Raw genomic sequence first — 15,730 nt, 5'->3', positions numbered from 1 at the left:
CCAAGAGGCCCTGGTCAGTGTCTGGGAGTGGGGTGGAGGTTCCCATTGGAGGAGTTTGTAGTGGCTTGGAGATTCTGAGCAAAGATAATGGAGGGCCCAGGTGCAAGGATGGGCCACAGCCAGGAAAATTCATCCAAGACACAAAGCAAATGCAGGACCCAGTGGGGAGCCCTAGAAAAGGCTGGCAGGACCCCACTGCTGGGGGAAATGGAAGCCATATCCCACCCCTTCCCTGAGGGCTGGATATTTGGGAAGAGAGACTCTTCAGGAAACTGAGCACAAGGAGGCCACGCCTTGCCTGGGCTGGCCAGGAAATTAGAGGAGGGGTAGTGGAGGATGGAGTGGGATGCTCCCTGTGGCAATAGCCGAATACCACATCTGTGCCCTCTGTGGCCCTCAGACATTTCCAAACCTCCACCTGACAGTGCAGGTGGGCAGTCCATTTTGAAGTCATTAAGAGGGCTGCCACTAGTTGCAAGAGAATTGTATATCCCACCTTGTAAATACCTAAGTGTGGTGATGAGCCACAAGAATTAGCAAAGCCATGACTTGGTCCCCTTTCTTTTTAACTTGCTGCTAAAAGCCTTCAATTTTTTATTTTGTCAATTTATTTTTAATATTTTTTTGGCTGCACCACATGGCTTGTAGGATCTTAGATCCTTGACGAAGGATTAAATCTGTGCCCTCAGCAGTGGAAGCGTGGAATCCTAACCACTGGACCACCAGGGAATTCGAATTCCTAAGGCCTTCATTTTTAAGATAAATTAGATGCATAAATCTCTCATCACTGGCACAGGATGTTCCCTGACTCCTTCCATACTGCTGAGAACTGTTGTTCAATCGCTAAGTCACATCTGACTCTTTGTGACCCCATAAACTGCAGCATGCCAGGCTTCCCTGTCCTTCACCATCTGCCTGAGTTTGCTCATGTCCATTGAGCAACCATGTCATCCTCTGTTGTCCCCTTCTCCTCTTGCCCTCAGTCTTTCCCAGCATCAGGGTCTTTTCCAGTGAGTCGACTCTTCACATCAGCTGGCCAAAGTACTGGAGCTTCAGCTTCAGCATCAGTCCTTCCAATGACTATTCAGGGTTGATTTCCCTTAGGATTGACTGGTTTGATCTTCTCACTGTCAAAGGGACTCTGGAGAGTCTCCTCCAGCAACACAGTTCAAAAGCATCAGTGCTCAGCCTTCTTTATGGTTCAGTTCTCACATCGGTACATGACTACTGCTGAGAACTGATCAAACTTAAAATACTGGTGAACCTACTGATTAATGACTGGCAGCCCCAAAAGCCCCATTACAGGTAAACTAAGCCAGTTTCATTGTCAACATGTTGAATGTTGAGATCACATGGTCATCATTAAATCATAATATCCAACAGCTTCAACTATTCGGGGCCATATTTTATAGCTAACTCATGCCCCAAAGCTTGTTGAGAGGTCAGCAACCTATCAGGGGATACTCAGAGGAAGACTTGCCCAGGCTTGGTCACTCACTCAAGCAACACGGAAACTTGTGGCTGCAGTGTCCTGTGGTGAGCTCTGAGGATGCTGAAAGGGCCTGGCCCTAAGTGGAGGACAGAAGGGGCCCATGACAGCCGTGCCACCACCAGCCTGTAGGCTCCAAAGACAGCCCTATGCTCTATCTGTGACTATCTTGCACCTAACAGGAGACCTAATGCTTAGGAGGTGCTCAATAAATAATTACAATGAATAATATGACATGCCTCTGATAACAAACATTTGAGAAATCACGAGGAAGCAGTTAATTCTGCTAGGGAACTGAAGAAGCCTTCACAGATGAGGTCACAGGACCAAGCTGGTCCTTCAATGTAGGAGTCAACAGGCAGAAAAGGGAGAAGGGCACTCCAGGAAGAGGGTAGCGAATGGGAGGGTGTGATGTCTCAAGAGGTCAGGCAGGAAGAAGGCAGGATGAAGAAGGATCTTGAAATACAGGAAGGTCCAGGCCCTGCAGACTTTATGCTCTGGTTATAGAGTCCACTGTCCACATGACAAGCTCTTCTGAGCATCAGCAGCCAAGTCGCCTCTTTAGAAACATTACTTTCCTTTTGTCCAGTGGTGAAACCATGCTGTGTTTCCTTTCTCATCCTGATTGCCAGGAAGCTCCTTAAGTGCTGGGTTCCTTATACTTTTTTTGTGCCCCGGAACAGTCCCATGTAGCACCTTTCACCCACAGGTCCTGGGTCAGTTCTCTGTTGCTGCAAAATACAACAAACATAGCATCTTAAGACAATATGCCTTTATTAGTCAGTTTGTCACGGGAGTCTGAGCTCTTCAGCAGGGCTTCAGTCAAGGTACTGGCCGGGGCTGGGGTCTCATCTGAGGTTTGACTGAGGAAGAATCTGCTTGCAAGCTCACGTGGCTGTTGGCAGAATTCAGTTCTTTACAGGTGACAGGCAGAAGCCTCAGTTTCTTGCTTGGTGCCAGCTGGGATTCTACCCTCTCTACAGGCAGTCCACAGTTCGGCAGCTTACTTTTTCAAAGTCAGTAAGGGAGGGGGTACCCTAGCAAGATGGTTGTTACCATCTAGCGTAACACAACCACACACACACAACCACACATCTCATCACCTTTGCCCTATTTTACTGGTTAGAACAAGTGCCACACATCCATGCCTCCCTCTCACACCCAGGAGGAAGGCTCATGGGGCCACCTCAAATCTGTCCACTGCAAGTCCTCATTGGATAGTAACCGCTAATTCAACTACTCCTTTTGGCAAATAAGAGCATCAGGTCACACAGACATACACAGTGAAGTGAGCAAACAATTCCTGCTAAGAATGCTCTCCCTGCCCCCAAAGAATTCACTAAAATGTGGGGTATAGGTAAGTTGATAAACACGAGATGAAGACACATTATAGGATTCACATTACTGCTGGAAAGACTGCAAGTCTTCTACCATCAACGTGATTATCTGATTGTCATAAATTTCTTGATTGACAAACATAAAACAAAGGTAGTAGCCATAAAGTGGGAACTAGGTCAGATATCACTATTATGAATTTGGCCCTTCCCCAGAAAAATGTCTCCTAACCCCCAGCACCTATTGTTTTCCCTTACATTATAGATAAAGTTACTGCAAAGTTTCACTAGCACAGTATGAGAGTCTGGGTTCTGAGGTCACATGGCATTAAGCTTAGTCACTGTATGACTTTGGACAAGTTACTTAACTTCCAATAAGGACAGTAAATGCTTGTTTAGTATCTGCTACGTACCAGGCTCGGGCTTCCCTGGTGAATCAGTAGTAAAGAATCCGCTTGCAATGTAGGAGGCTGCCTGCAATGCAGGCAACTCGGGTTCGATCCCTGGGTTGGGAAGATTTCCCGGAGAAGGAAATAGGAACCCACTCCAGTATTCTTGCCGGGACAATCCCATGGACAGAGGAGGCTGGCAGGCTACAGTCCATAGGGTAGTAAGAGCTGGACATGACTTAGTGACTAAACCACCACTACCACCATATGCCAGGCTTTTTACATACATTAAGTTCATTAAAATTCATATACATTCCTTTAACCCAAACACCCAGGAGAGTAGGCACCATTTACCCATTTATAGATAAGAAAACTAAGGGATGATTAAGCAGAGCCTGAAATTCTCAACTTGAGCAGGATCATGGAGATTGAAGGGTTGTGCCTGAATGCTCAGTCGGTAAGTTGTGTCCAGCTCTTTGCGACCTCATGGACTGTAGCCTGCCAGGCTGCTCTGTCCATGGGATTTTTCTAGGCAGGAACACTGGAGTGGGTTGCCATCTCCTTCTCCAGGGGATTTTCCTGATCCAGGGATCGAACCAGTGGTCTCTTGTGACTCCTACATTGGCAAGCGGATTCTTTAGCACTAGCGCCACCTGGGAAGACCAGAGGGTCAGTGGTGGACTAGATAATTGAGGGCAAGGTAAAAGCAAATAGGATGCTAGCGCTAGCAGATTCGCTAACCTGCTGTCCCCACTGCTAACGCTGGCCAAGGACAGACAGAAACCCTGTGGTGCAGGGCAAGGGGCCTGTCTCAGCTTCTGGAACCTTCCACTAGGTCCACAAGGGCAAGGGCATCTGTGTTAACCTGTGAGCAGGAGGAAGCCCAGGAACCAAGACTTCGTGGTCCTGGGAGGACTAGTGGGTAGAGGGGGCCGAAGTTCAGCCTCTTAGCAGAGAAGAGGGGAAGGGGCTGGACGGAGTGGGCTCGACCAACAGAGACACACCTGGAGAAAGGGCCCTTTCAGAACAGTGGGCTCCTCAAGACTGCTCAGCAGACAAGATGGTGCACCAGGGACGGGAGAAGAGGCTGGCACTCAGAGGGGTCTAGGGACCCTCCTTTCCACTGCCCACAGCCAGGAGGCTCTGGGTCTCTGCGGATCTAGGGGTCCCTTACCCTGCATCCTTCTCCCGCCCCCATCTCCAGATTTTTAGCCCTCGGAGGGTGCCTCCTCTCGGGCTGTGGGGAGGGGACCTGTCAGAAAGTCTCCAAACTCTCACAGAGCCACATACCCTCTTAATTCAGAAACCCTTCCTCTGCCCAGTCGCCCCTTCATCCCTGTACCCCAGCCTGCAGGCCACCCTGGAGTCTGGCTTCTCAGCAGGGCTTAGCAAAAAACAGTGTTTCTTACACTTTTCCCGCCAACATGGCGGGGTAATAGCCGGGAGGCACCGCCGGTTCGCAGACACAAAATGAAAGCGGCTCAGTGCAGAACCAGGCTGCAGACAGTCCCCAGGGGGCACATGGAAACCGCGTGCCTGTCCTCACTCCCTCGAACACCAGCCCCCCGCCCCCGCATCTCCCATCTCCCAGTTTCCGCCTGCCTGTTTCCCCTTCCTTGAGGGAGTGGGACAGAGGAGTCCCCCGCGCTTTGGCGCTTGCTGCCCGCGAGCGTGCCCATTTTCCCGCGGAAGTGGGCGCATTTCTGCTCGCGAGCTGTTGGCGCGCGCCGGGCACACACGGCGATCTCTCGCTGTGATGGGGTCGTTGGCGCGCGCCCGGGTGCCCCTCGGGCCGCCTGCCCCTGGGGAGAAATGTGAGCCCCCAACACAAGCTGGAGGCTCTGCAGACACTGCACTGGCCCGACCCTCCCCCCACAAGGTGCAGCCCGGGAGGGACTCGGGACGCCAAGAGCGCGTAACGAAATGCAGGAGCGCTCAGGCCGGTGACAGTCAACTTGGCGCACAAATACGGGCTCAGGGGCCGCGCCTCGGCGGCGGGGACGGAACGGACGGCGCGGTGCGTCTGGGATCGCAGGGTCCTGCGGGGGCCGCCGCTCGGCCGGGGGCGGGGAGGCGGCTCTTCATGCTACAGTTGAGCCTTGGAAAAACCCCGGCGCGCGGGGGAGAGACGGGCCAGCTCGCAGGCACGGCCGCGGATGGCGGGAACAAAGACGGCCCGGGGCCGGATGCAGTCATGGAAAAACCCATCGGTGCGCCGGGGCAGGGGCGACAGGGGAGGGGCGGCGCGCGCCAGACCGCCCCGCCACGCTCGCCGGCCCGCCCGGGCGGGGCTGCTCTCGGATCCCGCCCCGGGAGCGCTCCTCGCGGGCAGAGGGGGAGACCCGGGAAAACAGAGAATGCCGGGCGGGAAGGGGCGGCCTGGGAACCGAGAACCAGAATTACCCTGGCTCCGGGGGCGGCGCGCATCCTGGCTCCTCCAGCATACCCTCGTGCTCTCAGCCGGGGCGGGAGGGTGGCCGGCCTGGTGCGCGCCCGGTACACGCGGACTGTACACGGCCACCGGGCAGCTGCGGCAGCGGTGGTGGCCGGCCCCTAGGGGGCGCGCACAGACACCTCCCCCCCACCCCCAGGCCAGGGCGCGGACGCGTGTGCGGCGGCTCACACGCCTCTGTACACACATGATCATATACACGCACGTGCTCCCTGACACGCGAGCTGACCCCAGCTCCCAGGACAGAGGGAAGGAAAGCGTCCTACCGGGCGGGACGGATTAGATGCTCCTTTGGCGGCCCCCAGGGCCGGTGACAGACCCTCAGGAGCTAGAGGGGAGGACCGAATCTGACGCCGAGGTTAGGGTCCCCCCTTCCCCCTACTTTACAAGTGTGTGCCAGGATCCCATCTCAGGGCTAGAGTTTCCCTCCCATTCAGGATGCTGCCTGCCTGTCCTGGTCTTAGGAACCCGCCTGGAGACGGGGAGGCATAAAGACTTTTTTTTCTCTTTAGAAAAGGAAAGTGTTGGCTGGAGTCGGGCTCAGTGACTTCTGAGGCCTTTCCAGTTAACGACTTATTATGAAGGAGGAACTGGACCCAGAGACCATAAAAGGAGTTGGTGGGAGCGGAGGAATAAAAACCTTGTTGCCTGATTTGGCCCCAGCCACAGGCTCAAACGTCCCCTTGTTTGTGCTTCTGCCTGCAGTGGGGCGCCAGGGTGCAAACGTGAACCCATAGGGATCCCTGGGTGGGGAGGGGACGTGGAAGAGGACATAATTCTGGGGGGCCCAGAGCCAGATTCTGGAGAAGAGACTTCAGGTGCTGCCTGAGTGGGGAGGCTGCTAGGTTGGAGTGGCAGGTTGGGGTTCTTGAAGCCGGGAGGGCAGGGAGCCCACCACCTCAAAAAATTCAGGAACAGGGCTGTCTTTCTGAGGTCTGGCTGTTGGAATTGTGGGAATACAGTTGTGCTGGGAGTTCCAGCCACCTCCCAGAATACAGAATACAGGCACACCAGCGACAGGACAGAGTCAGAGGAGCTGGCAGCCACTTGTGGTCTCCTTGGGAACTGAGGTTGGAATCAAATGACCCAGACCCGGCCTCTCCCTAACTTCCTGGTTTGGGGGATCTGATCCGACATCTCTGGACCTCAGATTCCTCATCTGTAAAGTGGGAACAAGAGCTCCTCCGTAGGCTCCCTCCATCCTGCCTGCCTTCCTTTTCCACTTCTCAAAGCCCCTGGAGCTTGCTCACCAGGACTCCTTCCAAGGCCTAATTTCCTGCGAGCAGGTGGGGTCCAGTGGGACGTAGGCTGGGGAGCAGCGCCCCCTCGTGGTAAATATCGGGAGGGCTCGGTTATTCCAGGAGAACTCACGCGGGCTACCCTGCTTTTGGTGCCTGATGGGGGCTCTTGCAATTTAGAGCTTCCATGGGCTGATCCTGGGGCTCCACTCAGGGAGGCTTTTCCATCTTGCTTCAGCTACCCCGTTGAGCAACCAGAGAGAATTCTGCTTCCCCGCAGCAGCCTCTGGTCTGCCTTCTCACAGCCCTGCTTCTCCATTTTTAACAGGCTCCTCTCACTTCTGTCCCGGAGGAATCCATTTGGCATTTACACTGTGCTTTACAGCTTACATAGCACTTTGACACACATTACTCGTCCCTGAGGTGTGCTGTTTCTGGGTGGTGACGGCCCTAGATGGATAGAGGATCCTGGTTTGGGGCGTGGCTCCAGCACCAGAGGGCTGGTTTGGATCCTGCCTCCTCCATCCAGCTGTGTAACCAGGGCGACGCTCAAAACATTGAATAACCAGTAGGACAGGCAGCGACCAATCAGAACAGATCCTGCCCTAAACATCAGGTACAGCCAAATGTGTGTACCTGCTGAAGATTCTGGAACAATCTCACCCTCACCTCAGTTTCTCTATCTTCTGTAAGGACACAGTGATCCCACTTTATAGGACTATTGTGAACACTGAATTAGTTACTGGATATAAAAGGTGGAGAAACCAGTGTCTGGGACATAGAAAATACCCACTAAGAGCTTTATTACTGGTCCCTTCTCTTCTCAAGACTCTGTGACTCAGGGTGAGCAGCACTCTTAGGGGATAACACCTCCCCTCCCTGCAGTGAGCCCTCTATATACATCTGGGCTTGCCCCTTGGCTCACTTCCCACTTACCACACTTCCTCTAGTTATCCTACTCACCAGAAGTGCTTCTCAAGCTTTCCCACGTATCCAAATTTCTGTGAGACCTTATTAAACTGCAGATTCTGACTGAGGAGTTCTGTGTGGTGCCTGGGATTCTATATTTCCTACAAGTTCCCAAGTGGTGCTGATGCTGGTCTGAGAAGCAAGGCTCCCAGAGATCACTGCAGAAACAGAAGTGTCAGTAGATTGTGAGCCATAAATGTTCATTGAGTATTTACTCGATGCAAGGCTTCCCTGGTGGCTCAGAATGTAAAGAGTCCAACTGCAGTGCAGGAGACCTGGGTTCGATCCCTGGGTAGGGAAGATCCACTGGGTCAGGGAGAAGGGCAACCCACTCCAGTATTCTCGCCTGAAGAACTCCATGGACAGAGGAGCCCAGCAGGCTACAGTCCATGGGGTCTCAAAGAGTTGGACACGACTGAGCGACTAACACACAGTCAGTGCAAGGCTGTGCAGGGATCCAAACAGTCCAAGGGCTGGGTTCCAGCCTCAAGTGGCAGATTATTTATCCCGCACAAATGGAGGTTAAAACCTAGCAACTGGGCCAAAGGGCTAACATGTGCCAAAGGGGATGCTTGTGGTGAATCCATTCTCCTCCCGGTAGCCAGAGTGACGCTTTAAACAAGTGATGCTCTGGGCTTTGGCCAAGATATTTTACTTTCTTCAGTTGAGGTGATCCCCAGAGAGGGCTGACAGCTGAGGATCCTTCTGTCTGAAGCCTGTACTCCCAGCTCTGGGGTTCCCTAAGTCCTTCAGGCCTACAGGTGACCTGGATGGTGCAGCACAGTGCCCACGTGGGGGTACTCACCCTGGCAGGAGGGCAGGAATCAGAGAGCCTGGTGGAGGGGGCGGGCTATGCAGGGAGTCCAGCAGAGGGGTTTGCCAGCCCTGATCCCAGGGTAGAGATGAACCAGATGGGCTGAGGCAGAAGTTCTCTCCCTTGGTTCCCTGAAGACAGAGTGGGATGAATCATGGGTGGGATGTAGACCATAGGCACAACCTCGACTTTTGTTCCTCTGTGTTGGTGTAGTGTTAATCAGTGTCAACTTATCATCCATCAGCTGCTACACTTCACATTTCACCATCTTAGGTAGATGACCCTCATATTTTTCCAAAAGCAAGTTTTGTTCAGCTCGAAATAGGGAATCAGACAATCAGTATTTGCAGGAATGAGCATTTCTGAATGTGTTCTGTGGTTTGGGTCCTTTGCTAAGAAAGTACCAGGTCTACCCCTCTGCCCCCACATGTGATATCTTGTGAGCCTCTTTGAGGCCGCCCTAGATGTCCACATTGTGTTGATTGGATGGTGTGTACGGTGGTCCAGGAAGCAGCCAGGAACAGCATGGGGAGAGGCCAGCAGAGGGACCTGAGAGAAGGAAGAGGCGGGCTGTGCCCAGGAAGGAGCCTTGCTTGGTGTCGGGGACGCAGCAGCTGGGTTGGCCTCATGAGCCTGTACCCTGTGCAGTCCCATGGGGTTCCGGGCTTGGCTTAATGCTTTGCCGTCCCTGTCTTGAGGTCCTTTTTAAATTTCATTTTTGTTTTCTTTTTTGTTTTTGTTGTTGTCTTGACATTCTCAATACTTTTTGAAGAAGGGGTCTTGTATTTTTGCTTCACTTGGGCCCCATACATTATGTAACTGGTTCTGCTGGCCAGCTCTGGTTCCTGGGCCCAGAGCCCGTTCTGCAGGGCCCATCTGGGAGAACACAGGTTGGGGGGGGAGGATCCTTGAACAGGTCTTTGTGTGAATCTGGGATCATGGAGGAGGAGAGGATGAAGGCTGCAGGCTTTGCTCAATTGAGAACCAGGCCCAGGAAGCCAGCCCCTGAGGCTGGTCTTTCAGAGATGCCAGGTGCCTCCAGTCTTCCAAGCCCCCATCAGTGAGACTAAGAGACAGGAAGGGCCCACAGGGATGGAGTAGAGGCCTCGCTTGGCTGGGACCGGCAGCGCCCCCTGGCTCCTGGGTCAACAATTGGCTAGGATGTGGGCGCTGGGCTCATTCTCTCCGGCCTGGGTTCAGATATGTGTCCCAGAGTCCAGCCTGGTCTGGCTCACTGGACGGCTCCCTGGAGACAGACTGTGAGAGGCTTGGGTGTTACTCTGTTTTGACAGGTGGCATACGGAGGAAGGAGCCTGAGAGGCCTGGACAGACTGTGTCACTTAAGTCCTGAGACACAGTTAGGGGCTGGGTCCTGAGGGGACCCACTCCCCACTCCCTTCCCCACCTCGCATCCCCACCTTCCTGGGCCTGGGCCAGCTCACAGGCCCAAATTTAGGTCACGGCTTTGTCTTTGCACACCTGATGCTCTTTCTGCTCCAGTGGTGTCTCGTCCCTCCCCTTCTTCCACTTCAGGTTGAAACAATATCCTCTCCCAGGGGAACATCTGCAGTCCCATGGGAAGCGCGTGCAGCACGCCCACTGTCTGCCAATGAGGGTGACAGTGAGCCTGGGCTGCTCCAAACAGGAGTGCGTCACTTCAAGGAGTTCACCCAGCCGAGCATTTATAAGTAGGCCAAAGCCTGGCGGTCCCAGGGGCCCCCGAGTGGGGAGAAAACCTGGACGACAGGGAGCAGAGTGGGGGGCGTCCTGCTTTGGGCGCAGACCCCGCCCCGCCTGGGTCGCCGGTCTCCGAGAGCTGAAAAGGGCCTCTGTGTTCCGTCTCCTGCCTGCCCGCGGGCCAGGAGCGCATTGCCGCAGCTGCGCCAGACCCCGGAGGCTTCGCAGACCCTCGGGGGACAGACGCAAATAGTTCCCGGCCCAGCTGCCCAGCCAGTTACCTTGGGAACCAAACTCAATCGCCTGACGTCACTGGGCCGTTGCGTAGCAACCGGCAAAGACTCACCCTGCAGCTCTCCCCGCCTCCGCGGTGAGGTAGCCGTCGCCATGGAGACGGCGGGACTGGGCAGGGCGCTGCCCGGCCGCCCTGTCCTCCTCGCCCCTCGCCCGCCTGGTCGCGCCCTCCGCTCCTCCCTGCGATGGAAGGGGACCAGCCCCAGCGGAGAAAATGGCGCCTCCTGGCCTCAGGGCGGCTGGCAAGGGCCCCGTGGTGGCCTAAAGTACGTCCTGCCGCCAACTGGGATCTCTTTCCCAGAGAGGCCTTTGTTCACCGTCACCCCCCTGCCTGCCCCCTTTTCGGTCCCCAGCCTGGGTTCCTGCTCTGGAAACAAGGACCAGGCGGCAGCACGGGACATTTCTCCCCACCCCCATTGCCCAGGACATCTCAGCAGTGTTTGGCTACCTGCCTTGTGGGAGGAAACACTGGGCCCTGCTCACGCCACTCTGCTCCCATCCTTGGTTCCCTCCTCCACCTTCCCCTGGTGCCTTCCCCTGACGTCTGTGCTGTGACATTCACCTCCATGCCTGCCTGCCGGTGCTGGGTGCGGTTTGGCCAGGTCACCCCCGGGTGGGGGGCAGTGGGGAGGGTAGAGCCTACCTGACTGCTTTCCAGAGTTTCTGTTGTGGGTGTTGTTCCGCGGTTGCCCCATCTCCATTTCACACCATAGCAGATTATACAATGCCAAATTCCCAAGCCCAGAACCTTTCAGGGACCAGCAGCAATCTGCCACTCTGCCCTGCCTCCCTCCTGCCTTGACTAAACCGTCTTTGGCCAGGAATAATCCTAACCACCTCCTCTTGCTACAGCACCTTGATTTCTTGTTCAAGTTCAGAGCGGTGGAGGCCTACTGTGGCAGGCGTTTTTCTTCATCAAAAACTGCATTTTGACAAGCACTTAATATTCCCTGGTGGCTCAAACGGTAAAGAATCTGCCTGCAATGCAGGAGACACAGGTTCGATCCCTGGGTTGGGAAAATCCTCTGGAGAAGGGAATGGCTACCCACTCCAGTATTCTTGTCTGGAGAATCCCGTGGACAGAGGAGCCTGGCAGGTGGCAGTCCATAGGGTCTCAGAGCTGGACACGACTGAGCAACTAAAACACACTCAATAATATATAGGCGGTCAGAAACAAAGTCAGGTGTTTTAGGCGAATCCTATTTTCTCATGGATATTTAAAATTTAGAGATCCAAAGGAAGAATTTTCAATCCATGGAATTGCAAGGAGAACACTTCAGAATGCCTCAGCTCTTTCCAAACACATGGTTCAGAGACAGTCTGACTGTGGGCAGAGGATTCACAGACAAACTCTAGTGTCGTGGTGGGCATCTTCAGGGCTCAGAGCTAAGGGCTGTACTCTGTGTGGCTTTGTGCGGACATCTGACCTCATCTGGAGCCTCAGACTGGTTTTGTGGGAAAAGTGACTTTTATCTGCGGGGGAACCTTCAGATGTGAGTGGAAAGGGAGGTCAGGGCTGTGCCACCTGCAGTGGGGAACCCCAGGCAGCCAGAAAAGGACAGTTTCCCTGGCTCCCGCTTTTCGTCTCTGGGAGGGAGGGGCATGGCTCAGGATGTCCAGAGCTGCCTGCTCAGAGAGGCACCAGGTCTGACCTTTCCACCATGTGATCCAGGCTGGGCCAACCAGAGTCCTTCCCCTTGGAATATATCAGACTGGAGCAGGAAACAGACCTTTCCTCTTGGTCATGGAAGAGCAAGGCTGTGGACCTGGAGCCTCCAGGAGCCTCGTTCTCCGACAAGCAGAAGCTTGGAGAAGAGTTGCCATGGGAGGTAGAGGACACAGCTAAGGAGGTATCTGATGGCTTTGTGACCCGACAGCAGGCATCTCGAAAGTCAGTTCCTTCTCAGCCCTTTTCTGCCCAGCTTGTCAAATCTGTGGGTTTTGTCACTTCCAATGAAGAGACTCCTGACCAGTATATAGACAATGCAGAAAGCCCCAAGGAAGGAAGAAAACTAACATTTGTCACAGACCTACTGTTAAATGCTGTTCTTTTTCTAATGCATTCTTCTTTTTTAAATTTTTTTTTGAAGGATAATTGGTTTACAGAATGAACTGTGGTGTTGGAGAAGACTCTTGAGAATCCCTTGGACTACAAGGAGGTCCAACTAGTCCATCCTAAAGGAGATCAGTCCTGGGTGTTCTTTGGAAGGACTGATGCTAAAGCTGAAACTCCAGTACTTTGGCCACCTCATTCAAAGAGCTGACTTATTGGAAAAGACCCTGATGCTGGGAGGGATTGGGGGCAGGAGGAGAAGGGGATGACCGAGGATGAGATGGCTGGATGGCATCACCGACCTGATGGACATGAGTTTGAGTGAACTCCGGGAGTTGGTGATGGACAGAGTCCTGGCGTGCTGCGATTCATGGGGTCGCAAAGAGTGGGACACGACTGAGCGACTGAACTGCACTGAAAGCATTCTCGATCACAGGCATTTTAGAGGTGAAGAAATGGAGGCGTGGCCCTCACTGAGCACTGCAGTGGCCGTGAGGACCACAAGGAGGGCCAGTGCAGCATCTGTGGTTCCTGCCCACCCAGAGACCCACCGGCCAAGCCCTCCTCTTGAGGCCACAGCATTCCTCTGCCATCTCCCAGGACTTGTCAGTTTCCTGCCCTTAGCCACGCCCTGGCCGGGCTCAGAGATTAGGGTGTTGTGTCCTTTTCTGTGGCTCTTGCTGCTGCTGCTGCTGCTGTCGCTTTAGTCGTGTCCGACTCTGTGCAGCCCCATAGAGGGCAGCCCACCAGGCTCCTATGCCCATGGGATTTTCCAGGCAAGAGCACTGGAGTGGGTTGCCATTGCCTTCTCCCTCTATGGCTCTTAGCCCAGCCTAAATGTTTCTTTAATCAAAACCTCTGCTTACCGGTCAATCTCTCAGAGGCAGAACACACACCCGAAAAGACTGCTGTTGATCTAGAGAAATGCTGGTAGCTGTCAGGTGTTAACCCTAATATGTAAACAAGAAACTAGAGAGACACCGGCTTTGTTGGGATGAATTTATAACTTTGTTGTGTCTCAATTCTCAACACCAGAGTACCCTCCATACAGCTGCCCTGTTGTTCTGACAATGGCTCATTCTTTTTCCGTTTATATACCACCTTCTGTCCCTACCAACTGCCCCTCCCCAATAGTTCAATAGTTGTTCAAGGAATTCCCTGGCGGCCCAGTTGTTAGCACTTGGCACTTTCACTGCCAGAGCCCAGGGTTTGATCCCTCGTTGAGGAACTAAGATCCTGTAAGCTGATTGGCGCAGCCAAAAAAAAACAAGTTTAGTATTTATCCATCCAACACAGTGGCCCATGTGCCTGTGACAGGCTGGATCACCCCCATTTGCTGAGTGCTCCTGTTTCATGAATTGCTTCCTCTTGGCCTGTGAAATGAGGCCTTTCTCCAAGTCCCTGACTCTGGGCCTTGCCTTGCTCACTCCAGCCAGAGTTGGGGTGCACCCATGAGCCCCTGTGTTGGATTCCTCATTCCTGAGTGCACTGCCCTGACCTTGCAGGTACAGTAGCACCTGGATGCCTGGGGGGTCCCACCTGCAGAGATGATGTGTTGCCAGGTGTATTTGCCAACACCACAGTTAATCCCACTACAAAGGGAAAGGCCAAGAGCAGGCAGGGAAATTCCGTCCTTAGCCCACAGCTCCATAGCACGCTTCTGTCCTAATAAACACAATGATTGTTAACACATTGCACTCAACAGTGTGCCAGGCACATTTCCAAGCCCTTGCTTCATTTATTCCTCACAACAGCCTGATGGGGCAGGTGTATCATCATTTTACAGATGAGGAGACTGACACATGGGGGATAAAAGGAATGTAGCTAGGAGAACTCAGGGTAGCCTGACCCCCAAAGTGAAAGTGAAAATGAAGTCGCTCAGTCTCATCCAACTCTTTGCGACTCCATGGACTGTAGCCTACCACACTCCTGTGTCCATGGGATTTTCCGGGCAAGAGTACTGGAGTGGGTTGCCATTTCCTTCTTCAGAGGATCTTCCCAACTCAGGGACTGAACCCGGGTCTCCCGCATTGTAGGCAAAGCATGCACTATATAACTAGGGTGGCTTTCTTTTTTTTTTTTATCTTCATGGGTGTGGAAGCTTTTATTTTTTTTTAATTATTTGCTTATAAATAATAATTTTTATAACGTTTATTTATTTCAGTTGTGTTAGGTCTTCGCTGCTGCCCAGGCTTCTCTCTGGTTGTGGTGAGTGGGTGCCGCTCTAGCTGCAGTGTGCGGGCTTCTCTTGTTGTGGAGCACAGGCTCTGGGGCTCGCAGCCTTCAGGAGCTGCAGCTCTCAGGCACTAGAGCACGGGCTCAGTAGTTGTGGTGCCCAGGCTTTAGTTGCCTGAGGCATGTGGACTCTTCTTGGACTAGGGATCAAACCCATGTCCCTTGCATTGCAAGGCAGATTCTTATCCACTTTAACCCCAGGAGAGTCTGAAACTCTGCTGGCTTTAACACACAGAATGGTGTTGGTCCAGCAGCCCTTGCTGTGAGGAACCGCCATTTCTGGACTGACCCTGCCCCAGAGGTGGACTTGAGGCCCACGCCAGGCAAAGAGCTACTTCATTTCCCGTGGCCTCCGTGATTGGCTCAGCAGAGCATCGGAGCCGTGTCTTCCCCTGGGATTCTCCTGCCAGAGCTAGGGGGAACAAGAGCCTCTCTTTCCAGGAAGGTGTCAGAGCACCGGAGAATGGAGCCAGCACAGGAGGGACGAAGCTGGAAAGACAGAGCCCTGAGGACACGGCTGAGGCCTGGGTGCAAACACTCTGGCACTTGGCAGTTGTGCTCGTCGGCTAATCCTTGCCCCTAACCTGGGTTGCACTAGGCTTCCATCTCTCGTTCGCCTTTGCAGCCTCAGGATCTGGCAGTGCCTGGCCTAAAGCGGCGCTTTATTCTTGTTTAGTTGGTAAGTTGGGTCCGATGCTGTGACCCCATGGACTATAGCCTCATGGACAGGCTCCTCTGTCCATGAGATTTCCCAGGCAAGAATACTGGAGTGGGTTGCCATTTCCT

The 15,730-nt window shown here is 53.7% G+C and overlaps 2 long non-coding RNA genes across 2 annotated transcripts; one reads left to right on the top strand and one right to left on the bottom strand.

The window, feature by feature from the left end:
* Window positions 1-590: 590 nt before the first annotated feature.
* Window positions 591-10,882, bottom strand: LOC138434264 (uncharacterized). The gene is made up of 4 exons (XR_011254700.1): window positions 10,709-10,882; window positions 8,677-8,816; window positions 7,866-8,029; window positions 591-2,220 (listed from the first exon to the last, which is right to left on the bottom strand). It is a non-coding gene; the product is annotated as an uncharacterized lncRNA (long non-coding RNA).
* LOC138434265 (uncharacterized) lies at window positions 4,942-14,411 on the top strand. The gene is made up of 3 exons (XR_011254701.1): window positions 4,942-5,229; window positions 12,329-12,506; window positions 12,747-14,411. It is a non-coding gene; the product is annotated as an uncharacterized lncRNA (long non-coding RNA).
* Window positions 14,412-15,730: the final 1,319 nt, after the last annotated feature.

This window comes from Ovis canadensis, chromosome 2 (assembly GCF_042477335.2).
Source record: "Ovis canadensis isolate MfBH-ARS-UI-01 breed Bighorn chromosome 2, ARS-UI_OviCan_v2, whole genome shotgun sequence".
Lineage (NCBI taxonomy): Eukaryota > Metazoa > Chordata > Mammalia > Artiodactyla > Bovidae > Ovis > Ovis canadensis.
Note: the sequence above shows the minus strand (reverse complement) of the source record. Positions and strands in the feature narration are given on the sequence as shown.